The sequence below is a fragment of the Atractosteus spatula genome, chromosome 7, assembly GCF_055471065.1.
Source record: "Atractosteus spatula isolate fAtrSpa1 chromosome 7, fAtrSpa1.hap1, whole genome shotgun sequence".
Lineage (NCBI taxonomy): Eukaryota > Metazoa > Chordata > Actinopteri > Semionotiformes > Lepisosteidae > Atractosteus > Atractosteus spatula.
In genome coordinates, this window is record NC_142712.1 from 28,022,658 (window position 1) to 28,036,275 (window position 13,618).

The 13,618-nt window shown below is 37.5% G+C and overlaps 1 long non-coding RNA gene across 1 annotated transcript in view; it reads right to left on the reverse strand.

The window, feature by feature from the left end:
• The window catches only part of LOC148830759 (uncharacterized), a 31,374-nt gene extending 18,554 nt beyond the window's left edge, over positions 1–12,820 (reverse strand). The window contains exons 1-2 of the long non-coding RNA XR_016091318.1: positions 12,744–12,820; positions 12,097–12,206 (exon numbers count right to left, since the gene is read on the reverse strand). This is a non-coding gene — a long non-coding RNA (uncharacterized LOC148830759). The remainder of the gene's footprint in view (positions 1–12,096; positions 12,207–12,743) is intronic.
• Positions 12,821–13,618: the final 798 nt, after the last annotated feature.

The following is a 13,618-nucleotide window of genomic DNA, read 5'->3' on the forward strand; positions in this document are numbered from 1 at the left end:
GAAGAGGTTCACCTGCGTGGTGTAGTTGAAACAGAGCAAATCAGTGATATATTTGGCTATCTCAGAGATGTATTCAGAGATAAGCGCAGTACTTCTCAGTTGCTGAATGATTTCTATGGCTGAAAGCAAAAGGAGGGTGAGAGCTTTCGTGATTTTTCACATGCTCTGTCTCAAGCTTGGAGTTTTATCTTGAAACAAGCTCCTGGGGTTGTGGCCAAAGAGAGAGAGATGCTTAGAGATCAGTTCATAGAGGCAGTCAAGATCCTGTACTTAGGAGGGAGCTCCGGAAATATGTGAGGGACAAACCAGAATCTACCCTGATAGAAGTGCATGAAGAAGCATATATGTGGAGTATGGAGGAGAGGTCGGTGAATGTTAAGGCCTCTAAAACTACGAGCAAGGGGCCTGATAGGTTTGTAGAGGGGGCACAATGTACTTTGGTTAACGCTAATGAAACAAAGTCAGTTACTCTGGAGGATGTCCTGAAAATGGTAGCAGAGCAAGGGAAAGCCATTAGAGAGCTATCACAAGCTGTTAAAGATCTTGCCGTCCAAAGGCCTAGGGGGGTTAGAGGTAAACAAAACATTCAGATGAAGTTCACAGATGATAGAAAGCCTATATGTTTTAAATGTCAGACGGAAGGACACATACAGTAGCACGAAATTGTCCAGTGAGGATGGCTGAAAATGGGGAGGGGTCAGCTGCTCCTAGTCAGCAGGGAAACAAGAACCCCTCGGTTGTGGTGAGTCGGAAAATCGAGGGGCAAGCAGTAGACTCCAACAAATTAAAGCTATCTCAAGATCAAGTAATAGAACATGCTATTGGGGTTTTTCCAGTGGTTGACATAAAGATAGCAGGAGTTTCTACACCCTGTTTGTTGGATACCGGAAGTCACGTAAGCACTGTAACAGAGGTATTTTTCAGAAAGCATTTGTGTAGGGAGGATGAGGATATGTTGAAATCTGCTGGCTGGCTTAGGTTAACCGATATTTGGAGTTAGACATGGAAGCATTAGGCCTGACAATCCCTGACTGTGGGTTCTTAGTGGTGAAGGATCCCCACAATAATCAGAAGTCTGTTCCAGGAGTAATTGGTATGAATATAATAAGTTGGTGTAAACAGTTGGTCCATTCAGAATTTGATACAGTGTTGGGGGGGAAATTGGACTCTGATTGGGGACAGGTATTTCAGAAAATTCAGACAGGTAATGTGGAGAAGAAAGCTGTTGCTAGGGTAGCCGGTAAAGGTACAATACATGTGCCTGCATGGTCAGTGGCCACCCTCAATTGTAACAGGTCGTCCAAAAACCATCAGAGAAGAACATGCAGATGTTACTTAAGCCATTAAACATACAACTGCCAGGAGGCCTCCTTGTTGTTCCCACTTTGATAGAGGGTCATAAACATAGGTACAGGTAGTTAACATCTTGGCAGAGGATGTGTGGCTTCCTCCTGGAACACGACTGGGTGTCTTGTCAATAGTGGAGAGCGTCAGTAGTGCATCAGGTTGTGAAGTGAAGTTCCAACGGGTGTCTGTTGATGTAGAACAAGTGACAGTGGATGTTAAAGATGCACAGTATTCTCCCAGTGTGTTGTCAGTGTTAGACCAATTAGATATTGAAGGCTCTGCAGAAAAACAGGCAGAGTTATGTGCATTACTGTCTAGGTATGTAGATTCTTTGCCCTGGAGGAGGAAGATTTTGGGTGTATGGATAAGGTTAAGCATGAAATCCATCTAGTGGATGATGTTCCAGTGACACAGCTCTATCATATTCCTCCGACGCAATACAAGGAAGTTAGGGAGCACATCTCGAAGCTCTTGAAAAAAGGGGTCATACAGGAGAGTAGTAGCTCATATGCTTCTCCTGTTGTCATAGTGAAGAAAGCAGATGGTGACATCCGCATCTGTGTAGATTACTGGAAATTAAATCAGAAGACAAGAAGAGACGCGTTCCCTTTACCTCACATTGATGAAAGTTTTGATGCGTTGCAGGATGCAAAATTTTTCTCTACTAGCCAGTGGTTACCATCAGGTAGCAGTAGATGAGCGAGACTGGCATATGACTGCCTTTACAACACCTTTTGGGCTATTTGTATACATTAGAATGCCAATGGGAGTCTCTAATGGGCAACTATGAATGATTTGATTTTTCAGATTGTGTTGGTTTATTTAGACGACCTTCTTGTATATTCTAAGGCGTTTGAGGAACATTTGGAGAGGTTGGAAATGGTCTTAAAACCCCTTAAGGAAACAGATCTTAAAATGAAGTTGGAAAAATGTCATTTCCTGAAGCAGGAATTTTGGCATTTTTGGGATAGAAAGAGATAACAGAGTTTTATAGAACGGAGAAGTCTGCCAAAACAAGTCCAGGTATTACTGAAACAGTGGAATAGAATCAGAGAGAGGGATGGGTTGTTGTATCGGGTGATAGAGGATGCGAGACACGGTGAGTGTTTTCAGTTGCTCTTACCATCATGTCTGAGAAACCAGTTGCTTGAGAGTGTACATGACAATATGGGACATCAAGGTATAGAGCGTACATTTCAGCTTCTCAGACAGAGGTGTTTTTGGGGAGCCATGTACTGTATGATGATGTGGAGTCTTGGGTGAAGAGATGTCAGCAGTGTGTGCTAACTAGGATTCCTCAGCCCAGGATCCAGCCGCCTATGCAGTCTTTCCTTGCCTACAGGCCCTTGAAGTAGTGGCTGTCGATTTCACACTGCTTGACCCAGCATGTGATGGTCGTGAGAATGTTTTGGTGATCACCGATGTCTTCACCAAGTTCAGCCAGGCCTTCCCGACACGTGATCAACAGGCGGATACTGTAGCGAAGGTGCTTTTATGGGAGTGGTTCATGAAGTACAGTGTGCCTAAACGGTTGCATTCAGATCAGGGCCGTAACTTTGAGAGTGAGGTGATTGTGGAGTTGTGTAGATTTTACGGCGTGAAGAAGTGCCGTACGACACCCATCATCCTACTGGGAATGCGCAATGCGAGCGGTTTAATAGAACCTTGCATGACCTGTTGCGTACACTTCCGGCTGACAAGAAACGTCGGTGGCCAGAGCATTTACAGGAGTTGGTTTATGCCTATAATGTAACACCCCATGCGACTACAGGATATTCACCTTACTACCTCCTTTTTGGGGTAATGCCATATCTTCCAGTTAAAGCTCTGCTTGGGCACGAGCACGTTGTGAATCCGAAGATGGACTGGTTAGTTGTGCACCAGGAAAGGTTGAGGGATGCTCACAACGGAGCTAGAGAATATTCTGAGCAGCAAGTAGCAGAAAGGATTGCCGCATAGAGAGACAAGGTTTACTGTCCACCGATCAGTGTAGGTCAGTTGGTGTATCTTAAAAATAGGCTTCTGGGTCGTAATAAAATCCAAGATGCTTGGGGACCTACTGTTTACTGTGTGCTTGAGGTACGAGGGACAACTTACACTGTGGAACCTATCGAGGGTGGACTAGTTAAGAGGGTAAATCGGGTTGATGTTAGGCCTTGTGTGCATGAGAGAGCAGCTTCCGTCCCTACTCCTCGTAAGGTGGTCAAGACTATCGGCCTTGGTTCCAGGGTGATTTTGCACGCGGAGTCTGACTCCGAAAATTCAGAGGATGGAACTGAAGGGGTACTGGAGGAGATGAATCCGGGCTTAGATCCTGACAGGGAAGTAGATGAGTCAAAGATGAGTCCTGATCGTAGGGATCTAGCGGAGACTGTTGTCGTGGTGCAGACTGCAGCAGCAGAAGCTGATGATTCTGTCTGGGAAGCTGCAGCAGAGAGCCCGATACCAGCATCGCGTCGAAGTAAAAGACAGAAAGCAGGGGTACATTGAAACCCACACCATGAGCCGATGTCAGTCTTGGGGTCTATGGAAATGAGTTCAGCAGTTGTTTCATAAATACTGGCTCATTTGGGCGAGGGTTTTTTTTTTAGAAGCTTTAAAGGAGATTAAAATAATGTATGGTGTCACCGAGGACATTGACGCATAAGCAGGGGAGAGTGTTACCAGGTGGTTAAGGAGGTGATATTTGAAATCTAACACTGAAATTGGTAGCTGTCACTTTAAGACGTGTACGTATGAGTGACGGCGGCGCGCCAGTAATTGTGGGAGTGGTAAATGTTCAGAATTCTGTTGATTGTGTAGCTATCGAAAATGAAGTTTAGTAATCCTTGAAAGAGACGTATATTTCTTATATATGAGTGGAGGGTGACATATTAGTTAGAGAAAATTGGTGGATGTTTAGGGATGAAGTGATCCCGACCCCCATGAGGTTCCAGTGCTGTGTGGGTGAGTTCGCGGGAATAATGTCCACAACGTTGAATGGTCTTACATTTGTGTTAGATGTTTGCGTTACTTTAACCATTGTTTGTGGAGGAAATTATTTGTTTTGTTCTTTGATAATAACCTTATTCTGTTTAACTTGTTCAGAGCGTGTTAAAAGAAGACTGTGATATTCTGTGCGTCTTGGATTAGACGAGATCAAAGAGTGAGTAGTTTTTTTTTATATTTCTGTAATGTAATGGGACCAATGAAGAATGTTGCATCAGACTAATGTGGAGTATTTCTTTCCTTAGGGCAATTGACACTACCATATTTTTTCTTTGTCTTTGTTATTTTAGTAGTGCTTTGTGCATCTTGGTGTGTATATATCTCCATGTATATCTAAGTGAAGCTTTTGGGTTAAAGGGTATACTGCATTCATTCTAAGTTCTGTAACAGAAAATAATACAACTACTTATTTATATGATCCAGAATTAAAAAAAATCCCCATTTAAATTCATTGTAGTATGGTGTGTTCTTTGCCGGGCTTCAGTTAAAAAGCACTCAGTGCTTTATTGTGAAACAAAAAGCAAATACTTATATAGTAATACACTATCTGTAGCACAGCTGGAGACATCCAGATATTTAATGTAAGTTTCCTGTATTTCATTTTTGCACAAGAGAAACATTTAGAATGTGTACAATTAGTACACCTAACCAGTGTAAATCAGAAAATTACCTTGTTCTTCTTATGCAGAGTCTGGGTTTAATCACAGAAAAAGATTAGAACAATCCACATAGAAAATGAACATGCATTAGTTAAAGAACATAGAGGTGTCTTATGATTTATGTTGTAGGAGAAACAAAAAGTTCACAGTGCAAGATTTACCAGATCCAGCCAGAGAGGCACCAAAAATGAGGAGAAGGATAAGAGAAAGTAAAAAAGAAAGTAAGCCCGTAAGCATCCTCTCTATCCTATCTATAAGGATTCTCAATTTCTAATCCTTCAGGCAGGCAAGCTACCAAATCTGGCCTACAGATTGTTTAACTTGTGCTTAAATTTGTTGGTGATTAGTACAGTTAACTTGATGCAGTTCAAGTGGGCCTAGAGCTTCAAACAATATTTGCACTATCATACTGTAGATAGTGTTGCTTTGAGACATCAATGACCAAAAGCAGGTCCTCTTGAGTAGATAATTTTTTGATTCACTACCCATCTACTGTCTCTTTCTTTCTGTGTGTAATATCAAAGAAGCTTGCAATTTTTACTCATATATTTATTTTAATGAAAATAGCAACACCATTTGATTTGCTCGTGTTGATCCAATCTACATGGGTGTTATCACAGCAATAAAGGTAAGAATTATGTGAGAAACTGATTTTAAAACTATAAGTTAAAATAGATTTTTTTACTTTCTTTGAAGGATTTTAATAGGTTCAATGGTGACTTCAGTTTCCCTAACTCTTTCCCCTAAGGTCTTAAGTTTACCAACCCGTAAGTTTACCTTTTGTGAAGGTTTTCAAGAATGTAACCTTCACATTTCGCAAGAGATTACTGCATTTAAGGGGTGCTTGGCTGAAAAATTTATATATTTAACATATTTGAATCAACTTTGTCATAAGTTTTATGAATTTGAGTCTTTTTGATTATTACAATGAGCTGTTAATAAAGTTTTATGTTAGTTTTTAATGAGTTGTAAATATGTCAGCCACATACTTGGAGGGTTTATTCTACAAACTTCTTAAATTTTAACTTCTTATTTATTTTATTTTTACCTTTACCTATATGTTTTATGAAGGTTTATGAAGAAATGGGAAGCTTTATATGCTTATGGGCTAATTATAATGGTGCTATTTTTTAATTGGTAATGTTAATGTCTACTTGACTGGATTTAACAGTATAATATTGCATATCCATATATTTTTAACTACTTAATCCAATTCAGGGCTGCTGGGGAGCCAGAGCCTAATCAATGGCAAGCAATGATGTCCCAGCAACCCTGGACCAGTCTATCACACACAGTTGTGTTGTTGTGTTCAACTGCGTTGATTCAAATATGTTAAATATCTAAAACACAAACATGCTCACACTCACACTAGGGCCAGTTTTGTCAGAAGCCAATTAACCTACCAGCAAGTCTTGGACTGTGGAAGGAAACCGGAGCACCTTGAGAAAGCCTACATGAACATGGAGAGACCATACAAACTCCACATTCTGTAGATAGCACCCATGATCCAGAATGGAACACATGGCCCCAGAGCTTCAAGGCAGCAATGTTAAACACTGCACCTCCGTGCTTCACTCATTTGAATAAATTAAGAAAGATTTAATGATTTATATTCATATTTTATTCACATTTCTGTGTGCAGTAGCATCCATTTAATTAATCCATCCATTAATTTTCTATGTGCTTCATCCAATTTAGCATTGTGGGGTCTCTGGAGTCCATCCCGGCATGCAATAGACACAATGCAGGCCACACCCCAGACAGTCTATCACAGGACACACACCTAGACACAGACACATACTATGTACACACCCTTACTAGGGCCACTCTTCCCAGCAGCCAATTAACCTACCAGTAAATCTTTGGACTGTGGGGGGAAACCTATGCGCAAACAGGGTGAACATACAAACTCCATACAGATAGCAGCTCAGGTCCAGAATGGAACCCAGGCCCCAGCACTGAGAGGCAGCAATGGTAACCACTGCATCGCCATGCCACTCCATCAATTTAATTATATATTCAATTATTTTTAAATTAATGTAGTTGAAAAACCCCATACAAAATTAAAAATGTTAGCATGTACTAACCACGAACTATTGCTGAAATTTAATTATACTTTAGATGTGGTTCCATCATACAGATGACACCCTCTGAAGATATTATGATATCTTTACAACAGCTTTTGCTGTGCTCAAAAGTTTAAAGGAATGTGCAATTGCTGTGTAGTGGCAGTTTCATAAATGATACTAATTTCTGTGAAATATGCAATCATAATAGTGATGAAAAAAACATTAGTAATAAAAACTGGCTCTGTAATTTAGAAAACATTCTGCTGTACAAACTAGTTGATTTTACTATAATATGATTGAAAATGTGAGTTTATACTAAAATATAATGACACTAAAATATATCATTACATTATTGGATATTACATAAAGCATCGGTCACATACTGTATGACAATTGTTTTCATGATCAATTTTCACTCAGTTGTGAAGGCACATGGAATATCAGGCCCCTGAATATTTAATTTTGTTCACTTTATTTTCATTTAAAAAGGCCTGTAAAGCCCACCTCAAGAGCAGCAAATTGTATGTGACATCAACCCTTCTACCTTCTTACATTTCATGCCTGCTATTTGCCATGAAGCTTTTTTTCTGTACTCTTACAGCATAAGACGTCCCTTCACAGGACAGCTGCTTTTTTGAAGAAGAGAGGGGTTAGTTAATTAATTCTTCCAAATGATTTCCTCCGCTTCAGAGGAAATTGCAACAAGCTGTTTGTTTATTCCTCAGTGCCTGTAGTATGTCTCAGATCCATGGCATTAAAGTACCATGAACTGAATGCCTTACTTGCAAAAACAGCAGAATTGCAACAGGAAGCCACAAAGATAGCTTTAACAGTGACATGTCATTTATGAAAAAAAAAGATTAAAAAGTAGATTGAAGTAGATTATTTCAAATTCTTGCTTACTGGTTTAGATTTTTAATCACAAAATGACTTTCTGACAATGATATTTAATAAGGAATTTAAAAAAAAATCCCTATAATTTTTGCAAACTTTGACAAAGTGATAATCCTACTAGACTGCATATTTTAAATTCACCAACATGTGTTTAGACAGGTACATAGAACTAAGAAGCATATCAATCCCAAAAAATACATTAGACTGAACTGAAAAGAAACTACTTAAATTGAAAATAAATAGGTGGATTTCATTCAATTAATTATGAGTCAAAAGTTTTTGAAAGCCAACAACTGCAAATTAGGAAACATTAATTTTGATTAAAATAACTTAATATATTAAACATAATGCAAATGAGAAAATAAAGAAGCAATAAGTTTTAATAAAAATTGACCTGTAACATACATACAAATGTTACAAACTATGTTTAGGGTGCCTTTACAGCTGACCTAATGAGGATAAGAAATTTAATCTGCACTCTGAGAAGGCTAGCCCTTTATCACAGTTCAAGCCTTCACACCGAAGAAGGCTCCACAGCTGAAACGTGTTTTTCTTATCTTTTCAGCATGGAAAAAAGCATTACTTGTTCCTTTATCTAAATAGAGCAGAAAAGGAACAGATTCCCTTTACTCCACATCACTTCATTCTCTTTGCCAAACACCCTTGTTTTGATTTGAATTTATAGAGATGTAGAATACAAAAAAACGTATGGGATAATTTTGAGAAAACCGTGAAAACTAGTAAAAATATTTTTTAAATGTTTTATTATAAAGTTATAAGTACTTTCACTGTTTTAGAAAAAGTTCATGTTTTGAGCCACTATTTCTCAGCTTCATAATTTTTATCAGCTATTTACAGTATGTCCTTCTCATTCTGTTTTATCTTTTTCTGAAATGTAAGTAAATAAGGCAAATGTTTTATGCCTAATACAACAATCTATGCAATGCGCTTTTGACACCTTTCCAAAACAGAATTGATGTTTTTATACTTTGCATGAAGTTTTGCTTGATCTACAATGACAGATGCATCTGTCACAGCTTTTAATTATTTCTGAGCCTAATAACAAATATTTTTGTGGGTGTTGACACTTGTTTTATCTTACCCTGTCATCCTGAAGGTAATAGTGATTCTATACATTGTGAAGGAAAAGTAATCAACGTTCATATAAAATACGGTGTTTTGAAATCAAATAAGAAACTACTTTATTATGATGGTAAAACTTTATAATAATAGAAGAAAGCTAAAAAAGGAAAAAGAGATGTTTACTAGGTCTAAAAGTGACCAAACATTTTTAAGAATCCTTTATGTAACTACTGCAGTACTTTAACTATTTACAGCCTTTAAAATGAATTATTTTATTTGTTATAACAAAATAGAAAATTAAACTTTTAAAACCATTTTGTATCATAGCTAAAACAATTTTGTAAAAATAAACCATTTTATTTTATTTCTTATTTGACTCCTCAACTAAAAAGAAGTTCAATCATATTTTTGGGAAGGGTGTTAATACAGTAGTTTGAAATTGTTTTTTTAAATAAATGTTTCACATGGCTGCAACTGTTGCACATCTGTTATACAGCCAATGTTCTTACTTGATTTAAACAGATTGCACATTGTTTTGGAGGCAAGACTGTGTTCTAGAATTATTTAAATGTTTAAAGTCTTACTTGATAAAACATAAAGACTTTGCTCCCTGCCCTACAGTATCACTGCAGGCTGAGCTGAACAGACAATTGTGAGAAATACTGTAAAAGGGAGGAAGCTGGGTCACAGCCACATGAAAAAAATCATGAAGCAACATGACAAGTTCATCTGAGGAGAGCAAAGGGGAAGAGGAAGTGGATGATACATTCTAACTCAGAAAAACAACCCACTGCTGTTTGTTCATCTTGGCTCCCCTACCCCCCTCACCGCACACACACAAGCTTCTACCATGTTAGTTTGTCCTGAACTTCTAGTTGAAAATCACACACCTTACTGATTGAACAATTAAAAGTATGAACCTAGATTTCCAAATAATTATATATATATATTGGGAATAAATTTCAACAAATTTAAAAAATGTTTATGCCAGTAAGTTATGATCTAACAAATAACTTGTTTTTTTTATATCAACTTATAATTAATTACACTTACCATATAAATCAATAGCTTAAGTAGTGCAATAGGAAACTATTCTCCAAGCTATGATTGCATTTACATGTACGGATTAAAACTTTTTTTTTCCTCGGTAAGAACTCCAGAGAACTGCTGAATCACATAGTCAGTGTGGGCTATTGATTGCTCTAAACACAGACGAGCTATTCAAAATGAAATGCGTACATAATGTTCAAAATAAAATACAGAAGTTACGTCCCTTTTTTTAATAAAATTGCAAACCACTGCAGCAGGGAGCTGGTTAACTATAGAGTATTAATAATTTGACCCATTAGGGTCTTAGAAGCGAATGGCGAAAACACCAAAAACACATTTTTTCTCAAAACAGCAATGCTTTCCGAGTGCTAAACACCATTGTCTTCAGCAATTATTTTAATTAGCGTTTACACTTGTAATCTCTTACACGACCATTTTAACATGGAATAAATTTTAAATTTTTGTTATTATTTTTAAATGTCTTACCCACCCTGTTTTCTCAAATTTGTTAAGTTTTCAAAACTTTATAATTTCATGTTTGAGTTTCAATCAGTGCACAATCTTCCGTACAAAATGCAGTTATCCATATCAGCAACAATCATTAAAAAGAAAACAATAAACAACATTTAAACTATTATGATTGGTGGAAGGTAAGAGCGGCAAAAAATGATTGAGACCAAGCCCTACTACTCAAAATCCTGCTTGCATCAGAATTGCCAAACTGGTTTCTACTGGATTTAAGGCATTTCATAATACTCGCAACGCGTAGAAATTCCACCACTACACAAAAATGCAATATTTCCTCCCATTATTTATCCGCTCTTGATTTAAGTTTCATTTATTTTTATCTAAAATCTGAGAATGAATATTATATATATATATTCATCTTCTTTTTCATTTTGTTTTAAAATGCTACACAAATTACTTAATTATTGAATCATTTGCTATTTAATAAAAACTTCTTAATATATAAATCCTGAATCAAATAATATATTAATGAGAGTCAAATCGTAATTAAAAGAAAAAAATATATTCTGCTGTACTGTATATTACTTGTTTAGCATCTCAGCAATGTACATTCTGCTTTCAAAGTTACTAGAGCCAATGACTTAATGTTGTGAATGCAAATAAATGACTACAATAACAACAAAAATATAATATAGTATCTTTATATAGATATGTGGAAGCTTATTAACTGACACAAAGGTTAACTATTGTGCACAGTTAATATACAGTAGGAGCACATTCCCTTTTTCATTCTCAAGAAATTCCACTGCTTTTATTATGACCTATTCAGAGGTGCTTTTGTTTTCATCTTGTTATTTATATGAAGAAATTACCTTCATTTTTTTCCAAAGTAAAACTGATCCAACTTATTCTTTAAAAAAATCAAGTAATGTCTAATTTTGGCTGGAAGGCAAATTTTTTCTCTCCAAATTTCAGCAATGTAACCTGTTAAACAGACCTGTCAAGAGAAATTCTTTTTAATGTATAATCTATTTGGTTTCACGGCTTCATGTTTAGGCCATGCTAACCACAGATTAAGAGATTATTTTTCACACAAACCTCACTGTGCTTTTGGTTTCCAAAATTACAAGAGCAGAACACAAAAAGCTTCACTTTTCCAGCATTGGTGGCAGTTGATGATTTTTTTTTAAATGTCCTTCAGCAAAAATGCTGAATGATGTCTATGCATTGTGTCAAATCTGAACAACTCCTCTAGAAGAAACTGAATGTTTTGCAGTTAGGGAAACAATGAAGAAAATTGTACTGTTTAGCCTTATAACATTATGATTTTCTTACATAGTGAAACTATTTTCTGTTGCTAGCTTGGTTGTTTTTCTGAAGGTAATGGCGGCAATTGCATTGCGATAGTGGGACGAGGAGGACACGTTACAAAACGGAAGTGATGATGAAGGAGAAGAAAAGCGAAGAAGTAAAATAGAAAAGAGCTCTTTTTTTAAAAAGGGACTTGATGTTCAAGTAATATTAAAGAAATTAAATACCTGGACTCGCTTGTAAAGGGAGTGCGAGGATCTCTTGCAAGCCGAAGGCGAACAGGCCATGGAGGTAGCAACACGCGGGCTGATGAACACATTTGTGTCCCCTTGTTAGGCTGCATGGGGAGAGAAAGACTGAGGGGCGCGCTGACAATCAACCACACTTGAACAGGGGCTGTGGCTCAAGACTCAGCCAGCTTAGCGGCCTGTGCTTTACCCTGTAAACTGTTCTCTCTTTGCTTTTTCCCTGCCCATTTTGGCCCTGCTGCCAAGTGGGAGAGACAGAGTGAGGGTGTGAGTGTGCAAGAGACAGAAAGAGAGAAAGGCCAGAGAAAGAGGCACTGAGTTTGCACAGATCCTGCAATAAAATGATTCTACCTATTTTCTCTGAATAGACGATGTCATGCAACAGAGTGACAAGTCACATCTTTTGCATGTTAATTCTTTTAGGGACACTGTTTCACTAGAGCCCTCCCGCTCCCCCACATACACATATGCATACATACACACTCTCCTACTGGCTATACATAATTTAACAGACATATAAAGGATAATGGATTACTTCCAAATTAATTAAAAAAACTGTGGATGCATCTCAAATGGTTGTGTTGTGCTTTAGAGAGTGAAAAATAAGAAAAGAAAGGGATACTTACATTATTCTCATGCCTTTTTTGCCAAGACCCATGAATTCAATAAGAACATACGCTGTGATTAGAGATTGTGGATGCTTCATGGAAGAGAAAATAACAAAAACCAAAACAAAACAGGGAGTTAAAATGTTCTTCCCAAGCATGCTGTGGAGGCTTTTGTCAGCAGTTGGCACCAATCCCAGGTAGTACAGCCTTAGAGATCCCATCCAGGGTAATCATTAAACAGCTCTTTGGCTGTTCTGCATCTGCCTGCATTTCTGTTTTGATTTGCTTCATTATTAAGCTTCTAAAAACAACAACAAAAATGAAAATTGTGCATGACGTCACTGCATTCTTGTTATCCCGCTGTACCCAGGACAAAAAAACCTGAATAATAATAAATAAAAAACAAAGAAGTGAGTTTGGCCTTCTGTCCTCACTATTTTCCAGCCCTGTCCTTCTCTGTGTAGTCCTCAATGTTACTAATACTTAAAAAAATAGGTGCTGAAAAGCCCTTTAGAGTTTTTTTTTTGGTTAAATCAAATTTTTTAATGCTGTATTTTTGTGAAGACGTGTTAATAGTTAGAAATGTTGCAAATTCTGGGACAACCAATACCTGCAAAATTATTCCTCTGCATTGCTGAGAACATGTAGATCCCTGAGACTCCTTACCAAGAAGGGGAAGTGACCAAAATAATCCAGCCTTTCTATGGCAAATTCAGTCCTTAGCATCATGCAGAGGTTTGTTAAAAGGCAGTACTGCTTAAATACAAAATGCTTCAATCTCATTTTCTCATCCTTATCTTCTTTCAGGCATTGTCCCGGGCAGCATTCTGAATGACGTCACACCTTTTGTTATTTATTATTTTATTTTCCACCCCCCAAGTAAGCTTCTAGAT